Consider the following 18,036-nt stretch of genomic DNA (forward strand, 5'->3'; position numbering starts at 1 on the left):
TGCATTCGTTTCACTGCAGGGATATCCGGCCTTCCTTCGAGTCAGAGCATCTCGGTGTCCATTGCACTTGAGCCCACAAACTCAGGGTCCCTCTCACATACCTTTAGCAGAGAGAAGCCTCCTCTTGAGGTGCTTGTGGAAAGTTAGTATTCCTCTTGACTCGAATCCAGGATCTAAGCTCTCATCTCGAGTTGATTTGGGGTCCACGGAACCCTTTCGTGTTGCTCCAGTGACCTCAGGATCCCTCTAGACTTGAGACAGTGATCTTGGGTTTTCTCTGGAGTGCCATCAAGGAAATCAAGGCTCCTTTCCCATTTGATGTGGAACACGGAATTGCTCTGCACGCAGTGCAGGGGAATCGGGCCTCATCTCGCGGCGATGGGGAAGTCTCATGGTTTTTCTCGAGTTGCGGCCGGAACCAGGGGTATATTTTCGAGTTACAATGGGGAGGGCCCTTCCAGACACGTGTTTGTTCAGCGATGTCAGGACTCCTGCCTAGGTGCGAGGAACACCTCGGGATTCTCCTCGAGTCTTGGCATGGCAATTGGGACGCGTCTCCACGTGAGGCGGGAGACCCAGGGTCCCTTTCCACGTGCCACAGGGATCCTAGGACTCCTATCCATTTTCAAGAGGAGTCAGGCATCGCCTCCTTTGAAAGCATTGATCTCCACGGACCTCTCGAGTTTTCAAAGAATGTGAGGCCTTCGCTCGCGATGAGGCGGAGAACTAGGTCTTTCTTGTGGTCTCCACAGGGGATTCAGACATCCCTTCGTCTTGGGAGATGCAAGACGAGCCTGCATTCAATTCACTGCAGGGATATCCGGCCTTACTTAAGTCAGAGCATCTCGGTGTCCATTCCACTTGAGGCCAAAAACTCAGGGTCCCTCTCACATACATGTAGCTGAGAGAAACCTCCTCTTGAGGTGCTTGTGGAAACTAGGTATTCCTCTTGAGTCGAAGCCAGGGACTAAGCTCTCATCTCGAGCAGATTTGGGGTCCACGGAGCCCTTTGGTGTTGCTCCAGTGACCGCAGGATCCCTCTAGACTTGAGACAGTGGTCTTCTGTTTTCTCTGGAGTGCCATCAAGGAAATCAAGTCTCCTTTCCCGTTTGATGTGGAACACGGAATTGCTCTGCATGCAGTGCAGGGGAATCAGGCCTCATCTCGCAGCGAGGGGGAAGTCTCATGGTTTTTCTCGAGTTGCGGCCGGAACCTGGGGTATATTCTCGAGTTACGACGGGGAGGGCCCTTCCAGACACGTGTTTGTTCAGCGACGTCAGTACTCCTGCCTAGGTGCGAGGGACACCTCGGGATTCTCCACGAGTCTTGGCATGGCAATTGGGACGCGTCTCCACGTGAGGCGGGAGACCCAGGGTCCCTTTCCACGTGCCACAGGGATCCTGGGACTCCTATCCATTTTCAAGAGGAGTCAGGCATCGTCTCCTGTGGAAGCATTGATCTCCGCGGACCTCTCCAGTTTTCAAAAGATGTGAGGCCTCCGGTCGCGATGAGGCGGAGAACTAGGTCTTTCTCTGTGGTCTGCACAGGGGATTCAGACATCCCTTCGTCTTGGGAGATGCAAGACGCACCGGCCTTCAATTCTCTGCAGGGATATCCGGCCTTACTTCGAGTCAGAGCATCTCGGTGTCCATTCCACCTGAGGCCACATACTCAGGGTCCCTCTCACATACCTGTAGCTGAGAGAAGCCTCGTCTTGATGTGCTTGTGGAAACTTGGTATTCCTCTTGACTCGAAGCCAGGGACTAAGCTCTCATCTCGAGTTGATTTGGGGTCCATGGAGCCCTTTCGTGGTGCTCCAGTGACCTCAGGATCCCTCTAGACTTGAGACAGTGATCTTGGGTTTTCTCTGGAGTGCCATCAAGGAAATCAAGGCTCCTTTCACGTTTGATGTGGAACACGGAATTGCTCTGCACGCACTGCAGGGGAATCGGGCCTCATCTCGCGGCGAGGGGGAAGTCTCATGGTTTTTCTCGAGTTGCGGCCGGAACCTGCGGTATATTCTCGATTTATGACGGGGAGGGTCTTTCCAGACACGTGTTTGTTCAGCGACTTCAGGACCCCTGCTTAGGTGCGAGGGACACCTCGGGATTCTCCTCGAGTCTTGGCATGGCAATTGGGACGCGTCTCCACGTGAGGCGGGAGACCCAGGGTCCCTTTCCACGTGCCACAGGGATCCTGGGACTCCTATCCATTTTCAAGAGGAGTCAGGCATCCTCTCCTTTGGAAGCATTGATCTCCGCGGACCTCTTGAGTTTTCAAAGGATATGAGGCCTCCGGTCGCAATGAGGCGGAGAACTAGGTCTTTCTCTGTGGTCTCCACAGGGGATTCAGACATCCCTTCGTCTTGGGAGATGGAAGACGAGCCTGCATTCAATTCACTGCAGGGATATCTGGCCTTACTTCGAGTCAGAGCATCTCGGTGTCCATTCCACTTGAGGCCACAAACTCAGGGTCCTTCTCACATACCTGTGGCTGAGAGAACCCTCCTCTTGAGGTGCTTGTGGAAAGTTGGTATTCCTCTTGAGTCGAAGCCAGGGACTAAGCTCTCATCTCGAGTTGATTTGGGGTCCACAGAGCCCTTTCGTGTTGCTCCAGTGACCTCAGGATCCCTCTAGACTTGAGACAGTGATCTTGGGTTTTCTCTGGAATGCCATCAAGGAAATCAAGGCTCCTTTCTCTTTTGATGTGGAACACGGAATTGCTCTGCACGCAGTGCAGGGTAATCGGGCCTCATCTCGCGGCGAGGGCGAATTCTCATGGTTTTTCTCGAGTTGCGACCGCAACCTGGGGTATATTCTCGAGTTACGACGGGGAGGGCCCTTCCAGAAACGTGTTTGTTCAGCGACGTCAGGACTCCTGCCTAGGTGGGAGGGACACCCGGGATTCTCCTCGAGTCTCGTCATGGCAATTGGCTCGCGTCTCCACGTGAGGCGGGAGACCCAGGGTCCCTTTCCACGTGCAACAGGGATCCTCGGACTCCTATCCATTTTCAAGAGGAGTCAGTCATCGTCTCCTTTGGAAGCATTGATCTCCGCGGACCTCTCCATTTTTCAAAGGATGTGAGGACTCCAGTGGCGATGATGCGGAGAACTAGGTCTTTCTCTGTGGTCTCCACAGGGGATTCAGACATCCCTTCGTCTTGGGAGATGCAAGACGAGCCTGCATTCAATTCACTGCAGGGATATCTGGCCTTACTTCGAGTCAGAACACCTCGATGTCCATTCCACTTGAGGCCACAAACTCAGGGTCCCTCTCACATACCTGCAGCTGAGAGAAGCCTCCTCTTGAGGTGCTTGTGGAAAGTTGGTATTGCTCTTGAGTCGAAGCCAGGACTAAGCTCTCATCTCGAGTTGATTTCGGGTCCTCGGAGCCCTTTCATGTTGCTACAGTGACCTCAGGATCCCTCTAGACTTGAGACAGTGATCTTTGGTTTTCTCTGGAGGGCCATCAAGGAAATCAAGGCTCCTTTCACGTTTGATGTGGAACACGGAATTGCTCTGCAGCCAGTCCAGGGAAATCGGCCCTCATCTCGTGGCGAGGGGGAAGTCTCATGGTTTTTCTCGAGTTGCGGCCGGATCCTGGGGTATAATCTCGAGTTACGACGGGGAGGGACCTTCCAGAAACGTGTTTGTTCAGCGATGTCAGGACTCCTGCCTTGGTGCTAAGGACACCTCGGGATTCTCCTCGAGGCTTGACATGGCAATTGGGACGCGTCTCCACGTGAGGTGAGAGACCCAGGGTCCCTTTCCACGTGAAACAGGGATCCTGGGACTCCTATCCATTTTCAAGAGGAGTCAGGCATCGTCTCCTTTGGAAGCATTGATCTCCGCGGACTTTTCGAATTTTCAAAGGATGTGAGGCCTTGTCGCAATGAGGCGGAGAACTAGGTCTTTCTCTGTGGTCTCCACAGGGGATACAGACATCCCTTCGTCTTGGGAGATGCAAGACGAGCCTGCATTCAATTCACTGCAGCGAAATCCAGCCTTACTTCGAGTCAGAGCATCTCAGTGTCCATTCCACTTGAGGCCACAAACTCAGGGTCCCTCTCACATACATGTAGCTGAGAAAAGCCTCCTCTTGAGGTTCTTGGGGAAAGTTGGTATTCCTCTTGACTCGAAGCCAGGGACTAAGCTCTCATCTGGAGTTGATTTGGGGTCCACGGAGCCCTTTCGTGTTGCTACAGTGACCTCAGGATCCCTCTAGACTTGAGACAGTGATCTTGGGTTTTCTCTGGAGTGCCATCAAGGAAATCAAGGCTCCTTTCACGTTTGATGTGGAACACAGAATTGCTCTTCCCGCAGTGCAGGGGAATCGGGCCTCATCTCGCGGCGAGGCGGAAGTCTCATGGTTTTACTCCACTTGTGGCCGGAACCTGGGGTATATTCTCGAGTTACGACGTGGGTGGCCCTTCCAGAAACGTGTTTGTTTAACGACGTCAGAACTCCTGCCTTGGTTCGATGGACAACTCGGGATTCTCCCCGAGTCTTGGCATTGCAATTTGGACGCGTCTCCACGTGTGGCAGGAGACCCAGGTTCCCTTTTCACGTGCCACAGGGATCCTGGGACTCCTATCCATTTTCAAGAGGAGTCAGGAATCGTCTCCTTTGGAAGCATTGATCTCCGCGGACCTCTCGATTTTTCAAACGATGTGAGGCCTCCAGTCGCGATGTGGCGAGAACTAGGTCTTTCTCTGTGGTCTCCACAGGGGATTCAGACATCCCGTCTTCTTGGGAGATCCAAGACGAGCCTGCATTCAATTCACTGCAGGGATATCCGGCCTTACTTCGAGGCAGAGTATCTCGGTGTCCATTCCACTTGAGGCCACAAACTCAGGGTCCCTCTCACATACCTGTAGCTGAGAGAAGCCTCCTCTTGAGGTGCTTGTGGAAAGTTGGTATTCCTCTTGAGTCGAAGCCAGTGACTTAGCTCTCATCTCGAGTTGATTTGGGGTCCACGAAGCCCTTTCGAGTTGCTACAGTGACCTGAGTATACCTCTAGACTTGAGACAGTGATCTTGGGTTTTCTCTGGAGTGCCATCAAGGATATCAAGGCTCCTTTCACGTTTGATGTGGAACACGGAATTGCTCCGCACGCAGTGCAGGGGAATCGGGCCTCATCTCGCGGCGAGGGGGAACTCTCATTGTTTTTCTCGAGTTGCGGCCGGAACCTGGGGTATATTCTCGAGTTACGACGGGGAGGGCCCTTCCAGACACGTGTTTGTTCAGCGACGTCAGGACTCCTGCCTTGGTGTGAGGGACACCTCGGGATTCTCCTCGAGTCTTGGCATGGCAATTGGGACGCATCTCCACGTGAGGCGGGAGACCCAGGGTCCCGTTCCACGTGCCACAGGGATCCTGGGACTCCTATCCATTTTCAAGAGGAGTCAGGAATCGTCTCCTTTGGAAGCATTGATCTCCGCGGACCTCTCGAATTTTCAAACGATGTGAGGCCTCCGGTCGAGATGAGGCGGAGAACTAGGTCTTTCTCTGTGGTCTCCACAGGGGATTCAGACATCCCTTCGTCTTGGGAGATGCAAGACGAGCCTGCATTCAATTTACTGCAGGGATATCTGGCCTTACTTCGAGTCAGAGCATCTCGATGTCCATTCCAATTGAGGCCACAAACTCAGGGTCCCTCTCACATACCTTTAGCTGAGAGAAGCCTCCTCTTGAGGTGCTTGTGGAACGTTGGTATACCTCTTGAGTCGAAGTTAGGGACTAAGCTCTCATCTCGAGTTGATTTCGGGTCCACGGAGCCCTTTCTTGTTGCTCCAATGACCTCAGGATCCCTCTAGACTTGGGACAGTGATCTTGGGTTTTCTCTGGAGTGCCATCAAGGAAATCAAGTCTCCTTTCCCGTTTGATGTGGAACACGGAATTGCTCTGCACGCAGTGCAGGGGAATCGGGCCTCATGTCGCGGCGAGGGGGAAGTCTCATGATTTTTCTCGAGTTGCGGCTGGAACCTGGGGTATATTCTCGAGTTACGACGGGGAGGTCCCTTCCAGACACGTGTTTGTTCAGGGACGTCTGGACTCCTGCCTAGGTGCGAAGGACACCTCGGTATTCTCCTCGAGTCTTGGCATGGCAATTGCGAGGCATCTCCACGTGAAAGGGAGACCCAGGGTCCCTTTCCCCGTGCCACAGGGATCCTGGGACTCCTATCAATTTTCAAGAGGAGTCAGGCATCCTCTCCTTTGGAAGCATTGATCTCCGAGGACCTCTCGAGTTTTCAAAGGATGTGAGTCCTCCGCTCACGATGTGGTGAGAACTAGATCTTTCTCTGTGGTATCCTCAGGGGATTCAGACATCCCTTCATCTTGGGAGATGCAAGACGAGCCTGCATTCAATTCACTGCAGGGATAACGGGCCTTACTTCGAGTCACAGCGTCTCGGTGTCCATTCCACTTGAGGCCAAAAACTCAGGGTCCCTCTCACATACCTGTAGCTGAGAGAAGCCTCCTTTTCAGGTGCTTGTGGAAAGTTGGTATTCCCCTTGAGTCGAAGCCAGGGACTAAGCTCTCATCTCGAGTTGATTTGGGGTCCACGGAGCCCTGTCTTGTTGCTACAGTGACCTCAGGATCCCTCTAGAATTTAGACAGTGATCTTGGGTTTTGTATGGAGTGCCATCAAGGAAATCAAGGCTCCTTTCACGTTTGATGTGGAACACGGAATTGCTCTGCATGCAGTGCAGGGAAATCGGGGCTCATGTCGCGGCGAGGGGGAAGTCTCATAGTTTTTCTCGAGTTGCGACCGGAACCTGGGGTATATTCTCGAGTTACGATGGGGAGGGCCATTCCAGACACGTGTTTGTTCAGCGACGTCAGGACTCCTGCCTAGGTGCGAGGGACACCTCGCGATTCTCCTCGAGTCTTGGCATGGCAATTGGGACGCGTCTCCACGTGAGGCGGGAGACCCGAGGTCCCTTTCCACGTGCCACAGGGATACTGGGACTCCTATCCATTTTCAAGAGGAGTCAGGCATCGTCTCCTTTGGAAGTATTGATCTCCGCGGACCTCTCGAGTTTTCAAAGGATATGAGGCCTCCGTTTGCGTTGATGCGGAGGACTAGGTCTTTCTCTGTTGTCTCCACAGGGGATTCAGACATTCCTTCGTCTTGGGAGATGCAAGACGAGCCTGCATTCAATTCACTGCAGGGATATCCGGCCTTCCTTGGAGTCAGAGCATCTCGGTGTCCATTCCACTTGAGGCCACAAAATCAGGGTCCCTCTCACATACCTGTAGCTGAGAGAAGCCTCCTCTTGAGGTGCTTGTGGAAAGTTGGTATTCCTCTAGAGTCGAAGCCAGGGACTAAGCTCTCATCTCGAGTTGATTTGGGGTCCACAGAGCCCTTTCCTGTTGCTCCAGTGACCTCAGGATCCCTCTAGACTTGAGACAGTGATCTTGGGTTTTCTCTGGAGTGCCATCAAGGAAATCAAGGCTCCTTTCAAGTTTGATGTGGAACACGGAACTGCTCTGCAAGCAGTGCAGGGAAATCGTCCCTCATCTCGTGGCGAGGGGGAAGTCTCATGGTTTTTCTCGAGTTGCAGCCAGGACCTGGGGTATATTCTCGAGTTACAACGGGGAGGGCCCTTCCAGATACGTTTTGTTCAGCGACGTCAGGACTCCTGCCTTGGTGCGAGGGACACCTCGGGATTCTCCTCGAGTCTTGGCATGGCAATTTGGACGCTTCTCCACGTGAGGCGGGAGACCCAGTGTCCCTTTCCACGTGCCACAGGGATCCTGGGACTCCTATGCATTTTCCAGAGGAGTCAGGCATCGTCTCCTTTGGAAGCATTGATCTCTGCAGACCTCTCGAGTTTTCAAAGGATATGAGGCCTCCGGTCACGAAGAGGCGGAGGACTAGGTCTTTCTCTGTCGTCTCCACAGGGGATTCAGACATCCCTTCGTCTTGGGAGATGCAAGACGAGCCTGAATTCAATTCACTGCAGGGATATCCGGCCTTACTTCGATTCAGAGCATCTCGGTGTCCATTGCACTTGAGGCCACAAACTCAGGGTCCCTCTCACATAACTGTAGCTGAGAGAAGCCTCCTCTTGAGGTGCTTGTGGAAAGTTGGTATTCCTCTTGAGTCGAAGCGAGGGACTAAGCTCTCATCACGAGTTGATTTGGGGTCCACGGAGCCCTTTCGTGTTGCTCCAGTGACCTCAGGATCCCTCTAGACTTGAGACAGTGATCTTGGGTTTTCTCTGGAGTGCCATCAAGGAAATCAAGGCTCCTTTCCCGTTTGATGTGGAACACGGAATTGCTCTGCACGCAGTGCAGGGGAATCGGGCCTCATCTCGCGGCGAGGGGGAAGTCTCATGGTTTTTCTCGAGTTGCGGCCGGAACCTGGGGTATATTCTCGAGTTATGACGGGGAAGGCACTTCCAGACACGTGTTTGTTCAGCGACGTCAGCACTCCTGCCTAGGTGCGAGGGACACCTCGGGATTCTCCTCGAGTCTTGGCATGGCAATTGGGACGCGTCTCCACGTGAGGCGGAAGACCCAGGGTCCCTTTCCACGTGCCACAGGGATCCTGGGACTCCTATCCATTTTCAAGAGGAGTCAGGCATCGTCTCCTTTGGAAGCATTGATCTCCGCTGACCTCTCGAGTTTTCAAAGAATGTGAGGCCACAGGTCGCGATGAGGAGGAGGACTAGGTCTTTCTCTGTGGTCTGCACAGGGGTTTCAGACATCCCTTCGTCTTGGGAGATGCAAGACGAGCCTGCATTCCATTCACTGCAGGGATATCCGGCCTTATTTCGAGTCAGAGCATCTCGGTGTCCATTCCACTTGAGGCCACAAACTCAGGGTCCCTCTCACATACCATTAGCTGAGAGAAGCCTCCTCTTGAGGTGCTAGTGGAAAGTTGGTATTCCTCTTGAGTCTAAGCCAGGGAGTAAGCTCTCATCTCGAGTTGATTTGGGGTCCACGGAGCCCTTTCGTGTTTCTCAAGTGACCTCAGGATCCCTCTAGACTTGAGACAGTGATCTTGGGTTTTCTCTGGAGTGCCATCAAAGAAATCAAGGCTCCTTTCATTTTTGATGTGGAATACGGAATTGCTCTGCATGCAGTGCAGGGGAATCGGGCCTCATGTATTGGCGAGGGGGAAGTCTCATGGTTTTTCTCGAGTTGCGGCCGGAACCTGGGGTATATTCTCGAGTTACGACGGGGACGGCCCTTCCAGACACGTGTTTGTTTATCGACGTCAGGACTCCTGCCTAGGTGCGAGGGACACCTCGGGATTCTCCTCGAGTCTTGGCATGGCAATTGGGACGCGTCTCCACGTGAGGTGGGAGACCCAGGGTCTCTTTCCACGTGCCACAGGGATCCTGGGACTCCTATCAATTTTCAAGAGGAGTCAGGCATCGTCTCCTTTGGAAGCATTGATCTCCGCGGACCTCTTGAGTTTTCAAAGGATGTGAGGCCTCCGGTCGCGATGAGGCGGAGAAGTAGGTCTTTCTCTGTGGTCTCCACAGGGGATTCAGACATTCCTTCGTCTTGAGAGATGCAAGACGAGCCTGCATTCAATTCACTGCAGGGATATCTGGCCTTACTTCGAGTCAGAGCATCTCGGTGTCCATTCCACTTGAGGCCACAAACTCAGGGTCCTTCTCACATACCTGTGGCTGAGAGAACCCTCCTCTTGGGGTGCTTGTGGAGAGTTGGTATTCCTCTTGCGTCGAAGCCAGGTACTAAGCTCTCATCTCAAGTTGATTTGGGGTCCACGGAGCCCTTTCGTGTTGCTCCAGTGACCTCAGGATCCCTCTAGACTTGAGACAGTGATCCTGGGTTTTCTCTGGAGTGCCATCAAGGAAATCAAGGCTCCTTTCAGGTTTGATGTGGAACACGGAATTGCTCTGAACGCAGTCCAGGGGAATCGGGCCTCATCTCGCGGCAAGGGGAAAGTCTCATGGTTTTTCTCTAGTTGCGGCCGGAACCTGGGGTATATTCTCGATTTACGACGGGGAGGATCCTTCCAGACACGTGATAGGTCCGAGGGACACCTCGGGATTCTCCTAAAGTCTTGGCATGGCAATTGGAACGCGTCTCCACATGAGGCGGGAGACCCAGGGTCCCTTTCCACGTGCCACAGGGATCCTGGGACTCCTATCGATTTTCAAGAGGAGTCAGGAATCGTCTCTTTGGAAGCATTGATCTCCGCGGACCTCTCGAGTTTTCAAAGGATGTGAGGCCTCCGGTCGCGATGAGGCGGAGGACGAGGTCTTTCTCTGCGGTCTCCGCAGGGGATTCAGACATCCCTTCATCTTGGGAGATGCAAGACGAGCCTGCATTCAATTCACTGCAGGGATGTGCGGCCTTACTTCGAGTCAGAGCATCTCGGTGTCCATTCCACCTGAGGCCACAAACTCAGGGTCCCTCTCACATACCTTTAGCAGAGAGAAGCCTCCTCTTGAGGTGCTTGTGGAAAGTTAGTATTCCTCTTGACTCGAAACCAGGATCTAAGCTCTCATCTCGAGTTGATTTGGGGTCCACGGAACCCTTTCGTGTTGCTACAGTGACCTCAGGATCCCTCTAGACTTGAGACAGTGATCTTGGGTTTTCTCTGGAGTGCCATCAAGGAAATCAAGGCTCCTTTCACGTTTGATGTGGAACACGGAATTGCTCTGCACGCAGTGCAGGGGAATCGGGCCTCATCTCGCGGCGAGGGGGAAGTCTCATGGTTTTTATCGAGTTGCGGCCGGAACCTGGGGTATATTTTCGAGTTACAACGGGAGGGCCCTTCCAGACACGTGTTTGTTCAGCGACGTCAGGACTCCTGCCTAGGTGCGAGGGACACCTCGGGATTCTCGTCGAGTATTGGCATGGCAATTGGGACGCGTGTCCACGTGAGGCGGGAGACCCAGGGTCCCTTTCCACGTGCCAGAGGGATCCTGGGACTCCTATCCATTTTCAAGAGGAGTCAGGCATCGCCTCCTTTGAAAGCATTGATCTCCACGGACCTCTCGAGTTTTCAAAGAATGTGAGGCCTTCGCTCGCGATGAGGCAGAGAACTAGGTCTTTCTTGTGGTCTCCACAGGGTATTCAGACATCCCTTCGTCTTGGGAGATGCAAGACGAGCCTGCATTCAATTCACTGCAGGGATATCCGGCCTTACTTAAGTCAGAGCATCTCGGTGTCCATTCCACTTGAGTCCAAAAACTCAGGGTCCCTATCACATACATGTAGCTGAGAGAAACCTCCTCTTGAGGTGCTTGTGGAAACTAGGTATTCCTCTTGAGTCTAAGCCAGGGACTAAGCTCTCATCTCGAGCAGATTTGGGGTCCACGGAGCCCTTTGGTGTTGCTCCAGTGACCGCAGGATCCCTCTAGACTTGAGACAGTGGTCTTGCGTTTTCTCTGGAGTGCCATCAAGGAAATCAAGGCTCCTTTCACGTTTGATGTGGAACACGGAATTGCTCTGCTCGCAGTGCAGGGGAATCAGGCCTCATCACGCGGCGAGGGGGAAGTCTCATGGTTTTTCTCGAGTTGCGGCCGGAACCTGGGGTATATTCTCGAGTTACGACGGGGAGGGCCCTTCCAGACACGTGTTTGTTCAGCGTCGTCAGTACTCCTGCCTAGGTGCGAGGGACACCTCGGGATTCTCCTCGAGTCTTGGCATGGCAATTGGGACGCGTCTCCACGTGAGGCGGGAGACCAGGCTCCCTTTCCTCGTGCCACAGGGATCCTGGGACTCCTATCCATTTTCAAGAGGAGTCAGGCATCGTCTCCTGTGGAAGCATTGATCTCCGCGGCCCTCTCGAGTTTTCAAAGGATGTGAGGCCTCTGGTCGCGATGAGGCGGAGAACTAGGTCTTTTTCTGTGGTCTCCACAGGGGATTCAGTCATCCCTTCGCATTGGGAGATGCAAGACGAGCCTGCATTCAATTCACTGCAGGGATATCCGGCCTTACTTCGAGTCAGAGCATCTCGGTGTCCATTCCACTTGAGGCCACAAACTCAGGGTCCCTCTCACATTCCTGTAGCTGAGAGAAACCTCCTCTTGAGTTGCTTGGGGAAAGTTGGTATTCCTCTTGAGTCGAAGCCAGGGACTAAGCTCTCATCTCGAGTTGATTTGCGGTCCACGGAGCCCTTTCGTGTTGCTACAGTGACCTCAGGATCCCTCTAGACTTGAGACAGTGATCCTGGGTTTCCTCTGGAGTGCCATCAAGGAAATCAAGGCTCCTTTCACGTTTGATGTGGAACACGGAATTGCTCTGCACGCAGTGCAGGGGATTCCGGCCTCATCTCGCGGCGAGGGGGAAATCTCATGGTTTTTCTCGAGTTGCGGCCGGAACCTGGGGTATATTCTCGAGTTACGATGGGGAGGGCCCTTCCAGACACGTGTTTGTTCAGCAACGTCAGGACTCCTGCCTAGGTGCGAGGGACACCTCGGGTTTCTCCTCGAGTCTTGGCATGGCAATTGGGACGCGTCTCCACGTGAGGCGGGAGACCCACTGTCCCTTTCCACATGTCACAGGGATCCTGGGACTCCTATCCATTTTCAAGAGTAGTCAGGCATCGTCTCCTTTGGAAACCTTGATCTCCGCGGACCTCTCGAGTTTTCAAAGGATGTGAGTCCACCGGTAGCGATGAAGCGGAGAACTAGGTCTTTCTCTGTTGTCTCCACAGGGGATTCAGATATCCCTTCGTCTTGGGAGATGCAAGACGAGCCTGCATTCAATTCACTGCAGGGATATCCGGCCTTATTTCGAGTCAGAGCATCTCGGTGTCCATTCCACTTGAGGCCACAAACTCAGGGTCCCGCTCTCATACCTGTAGCTGAGAGAAACCTCCTCTTCAGGTGCTTGTAGAAAGTTGGTATTTCTCCTGAGTCAAAGCCAGGGACTAGGCTCTCATCTCGAGTTGATTTGGGGTCCACGGAGCCCTTTCGTGTTGCTACAGTGACCTCAGAATGCCTCTAGACTTGAGACAGTGATCTTGGGTTTTCTCTGGAGTGCCATCAAGGAAATCAAGGCTCCTTTCACGTTTGATGTGGAACACGGAATTGCTCTGCACGCAGTGCAGGGGAATCGGGCCTCATCTCGCGGCGAGGGGGAAGTCTCATGGTTTTTCTCAACTTGCGGCCAGAAACTGGGGGATATTCTCGAGTTACGACGGGTAGGGCCCTTCCAGACACCTGTTTGTTCAGCGACGTCAGTACTCCTGCCTAGGTGCGAGGGACACCTCGGGATTCTCCTCGAGTCTTGGCATGGCAATTGGGAGGCGTCTCCACGTGAGGCGGGAGACCCAGGGTCCCTTTCCACGTGCCACAAATATCCTGGGACTCCTATCCATTTTCAAGAGGAGTCAGGCATCGTCTCCTTTGGAAGCATTGATCTGCGTGGACCTCTCGAGTTTTCAAAGGATGTGAGGCTTCCGGTCGCGATGAGGCAGAGAACTAGGTCTTTCTCTGTGGTCTACACAGGGGATTCAGACATCCCTTCGTCTTGGGAGATGCAAGACGAGCCTGCATTCAATTCACTGCAGGGACATCCGGCCTTACTTCGAGTCAGAGCACCTCGGTGTCCATTCCACTTGAGGCCACAACCTCAGGGTCCCTCTCACTTTCCTGTAGCTGAGAGAAGCCTCCTCTTGAGGTGCTTGTGGAAAGTTGGTATTCCTCTCGAGTCGAAGCCAGGGACTAAGCTCTCATCTCGAGTTGATTTGGGGTCCACGGAGCCCTTTCGTGTTGCTCCAGTGACCTCAGGATCCCTCTAGACTTGAGACAGTGATCTTGGGTTTTCTCTGGAGTGCCATCAAGGAAATCAAGGCTCCTTTCACGTTTGATGTGGAACACGGAATTGCTCTGCATGCAGTGCAGGGGAATCGGGCCTCAACTCGCGGCGAGGGGGAAATCTCATGGTTTTTCTCTAGTTGCGGCCGGAACCTTGGGTATATTCTCGAGTTACGACGGGGAGGGCCCTTCCAGACACGTGTTTGTTCACCGACGTCAGGACTCCTGCCTAGGAGCGAGGGACACCTCGGGATTCTCCTCGAGTCTTGGCATGGCAATTGGGAGGCGTCTCCACGTGAGGCGGGAAACCCAGCGTCCCTTTCCACGTGCCACAGGGATCCTGGGACTCCTATCCATTTTCAAGAGGAGTCAGGCATCGTCTCCTTTGGAAGCATTGATCTCCGCGGACCTCTCGGGTTTTCAAAGGATGTGAGGCCTCCGCTGGCGATGAGGCGGAGAACTCGGCCTTTCTCTGTGGTCTCCACAGGGGATTCAGACATCCCTTCGTCTTGGGAGATGCGAGACGAGCCTGCATTCAATTCACTGCAGGGATATCCGGCCTTACTTCGAGTCAGAGCATCTCGGTGTCCATTCCACTTGAGGCCACAAACTCAGGGTCCCTCTCACATACCTGTAGCTGAGAGAAGCCTCCTCTTGAGGTGCTTGTGGAAAGTTGGTATTTCTCTTGAGTCGAAGCCAGGGACTAAGCTCTCATCTCGAGTTGATTTGGGGTCCACGGAGCCATTTTCATGTTCTTCCAGTGACCTCAGGATCCCTCTAGGCTTGAGACAGTGATCTTGGGTTTTCTCTGGAGTGCCATCAAGGAAATCAATGCTCCTTTCACGTTTGATGTGGAACACGGAATTGCTCTGCATGCAGTGCAGGGGAATCGGGCCTCAACTCGCGGCGAGGGGGAAATCTCATGGTTTTTCTCTAGTTGCGGCCGGAACCTGGGGTATATTCTCGAGTTACGATGGGGAGGGCCCTTCCAGACACGTGTTTGTTCTGCGACGTCAGGAACCCTGCCTAGGTGCGAGGGACAACTCGGGATACTCCTCGAGTCTTGGCATGGCAATTGGGACGCGTCTCCACGTGAGGCGGGAGACCCAGGGTCCCTTTCCACGTGCCACAGGGATCCTGGGACTACTATCCATTTTCAAGAGGAGTCAGGCATCTTCTCCTTTGGAAGCATTGATCTCCGTGGACCTCTCGAGTTTTCAAAGGATGTGAGGCCTCCGGTCGCGATGAGAGGGAGAACAAGGTCTTTCTCTGTGGTCTCCACAGGGGATTCAGACATCCCTTCGTCTTGGGAGATGCAAGACGAGCCTGCATTCAATTCACTGCAGGGATATCCGGCCTTACTTCGAGTCAGAGCCTCTCGGTGTCCATTCCACTTGTGGCCACAAACTCAGGGTAACTCTCACATACTTGTAGCTGAGAGAAGCCTCCTCTTGAGGTGCTTGTGGAAATTTGGTATTCCTCTTGAGTCGAAGCCAGGGAATAAGCTCTCATCTCGAGTTCATTTGGGGTCCACGGAGCCTTTCGTATTGATCCAGTGACCTCAGCATCCCTCTAGACTTGAGACAGTGATCTTGGGTTTTCTCTGGAGTGCCATCAAGGAAATCAAGGGTCCTTTCTCATTTGATGTGGAACACGGAATTGCTCTGCATGCATTGCAAGGGAATCGGGCCTCATCTCGCGGCGAGGGGGAAGTCTCATGGTTTTTCTCGAGTTGCGGCCGGAACCTGGGGTATATTCTCGAGTTACGACGGGGAGGGCCCTTCCAGACACGTGTTTGTTCAGCGACGTCAGGACTCCTGCCTAGGTGCGAGGGACACCTCGGGATTCTCCTCGAGTCTTGGCATGGAAATTGGGACGCGTCTCCACATGAGGCGGGAGACCCAGGGTCCCTTTCCACGTGCCACAGGGATCCTGGGACTCCTATCCATTTTCAAGAGGAGTCAGGCATCGTCTCCTTTGGAAGCATTGATCTCCGCGGACCTCTCGAGTTTTCAAAGGATGTGAGGCCTCCACTCGCGATGAGGCGGAGGACTAGGTCTTTCTCTGTGGTCTCCACAGGGGATTCAGACAACCCTTCGTCTTGGGAGATGCAAGACGAGCCTGCATTCAATTCACTGCAGGGATATCCGGCCTTACTTCAAGTCAGAGCATCTCGGTGTCCATTCCACTTGAGGCCACAAACTCAGGGTCCCTCTCACATACCTGTAGCTGAGAGAAGCCTCCTCTTGAGGTGCTTGTGGAAAGTTGGTATTCCTCTTGAGTCTAAGCCAGGGACTAAGCTCTCATCTCGAGTTGATTTGGGGTCCACGGAGCCCTTTTGTGTTGCTCCAGTGACCTCAGGATCCCTCTAGACTTGAGACAGTGATCTTGGGTTTGCTCTGGAGTGCCATCAAGGAATACAAGGCTCCTTTCACGTTCGATGTGGTACACGGAATTGCTCTGCACGCAGTGCAGGGGATTCGGGCCTCATCTCGCGGCGAGGGGGAATTTCATGGTTTGTCTCGAGTTGCGGACAGAACCTGGGGTATATTCTCGAGTTACGACGGGGAGGGCCCTTCCAGACACGTGTTTGTTCAGGGACGTCAGGACTCGGGCCTAGGTGCGAGGGACACCTACGGATTCTCCTCGAGTCTTGGCATGGCAATTGGGACGCGTCTCCACGTGAGGCGGGAGACCCAGGGTCCCTTTCCACGTGCCACAGGGATCCTGGGACTCCTATCCATTTTCAAGAGGAGTCAGGCATCGTCTCCTTTGGAAGCGTTGATCTCCGCGAACCTCTCGAGTTTTCAAAGGATGTGAGGCCTCCGGTCGCGATGATGCGGAGAACTAGGGCTTTCTCTGTGGTCTCCACAGGGGATTCAGACATCCCTTCGTCTTGGGAAATGCAAGACGAGCCTGCACTCAATTCACTGCAGTGATATCCGGCCTTACTTCCTGTCAGAGCATCTCGGTGTCCAGTCCACTTGAGGCCACAAACTCAGGGTCCCTCTCACATACCTGTAGCTGAGAGAAGCCTCCTCTTGAGGTGCTTGTGGAAAGTTGGTATTCCTCTTGAGTCGAAGCCAGGGACTAAGCTCTCATCTCGAGTTGATTTGGGGTCCACGGAGCCCTTTCGTGTTGCTCCATTGACCTCAGGATCCCTCTAGACTTGAGAGTGTGATCTTGGGTTTTCTCTGGAGTGCCATCAAGGAAATCAAGCCTCCTTTCACGTTTGATATGGAACACGGAATTGCTCTGCACGCAGTGCAGGGGAATCGGGCCTCATCTCGCGGCGAGGGGGAAGTTTCATGGTTTTTCTCGCGTTGCGGCCGGAACCTGGGTTACATTCTCGAGTTACGACGGGGAGGGCCCTTCCATACACGTGTTTGTTCAGCGACGTCAGGACTCCTGCCTAGGTGCGAGGGACACCTCGGGATTCTCCTCGAGTCTTGGCATGGCAATTGGGACGCGTCTCCACGTGAGGCGGGAGACCCAGGGTCCCTTTCCATGTGCCACAGGGATCCTGGGACTCCTATCCATTTTCAAGAGGAGTCAGGCATCGTCTCCTTTGGAAGCATTGATCTCCGCAGACCTCTCGAATTATCAAAGGATGTCAGGCCTCCGGTCGTATTGAGGCGGAGGACTAGGTTTTTCTCTGTGGTCTCCACAGGGGATTCAGACATCCCTTCGTCTTGGGAGATGCAAGACGAGCCTGCATTCAATTCACTGCAGGGATATCCGGCCTTACTTCGAGTCAGAGCATCTCGGTGTCCATTCCACTTGAGGCCACAAACTCAGGGTTCCTCAAATATACCTGTAGCTGAGAGAAGCCTCCTCTTGAGGTGCATGTGGAAAGTTGGTATTCCTCTTGAGTCGAAGCCAGGGACTAAGCTCTCATCTCGAGTTGATTTGGGGTCGACGGAGACCTTTCATGTTGGTCCAGTGACCTCAGGATCCCTCTAGACTTGAGACAGTGATCTTGGGTTTTCTCTGGAGTGCCATCAAGTAAATCAAGGCTCCTTTCACGTTTGATGTGGAACACGGAATTGCTCTGCATGCAGTGCACGGGAATCGGGCCTCAACTCGCGGCGAGGGGGAAATCTCATGGTTTTTCTCGAGTTGCGGACGGAACCTGGGTTATATTCTCTAGTTACGACGGGGAGGGCCCTTAGAGACACGTGTTTGTTCAGCGACGTCAGGACTCCTGCCTAGGTGCGAGGGACACCTCGGGATTCTCCTCGAGTCTTGGCATGGCAATTGGGACGCGTCTCCACGTGAGG

The sequence above is a fragment of the Dama dama genome, chromosome 31 (assembly GCF_033118175.1).
Source record: "Dama dama isolate Ldn47 chromosome 31, ASM3311817v1, whole genome shotgun sequence".
NCBI classification, from domain to species: domain Eukaryota; kingdom Metazoa; phylum Chordata; class Mammalia; order Artiodactyla; family Cervidae; genus Dama; species Dama dama.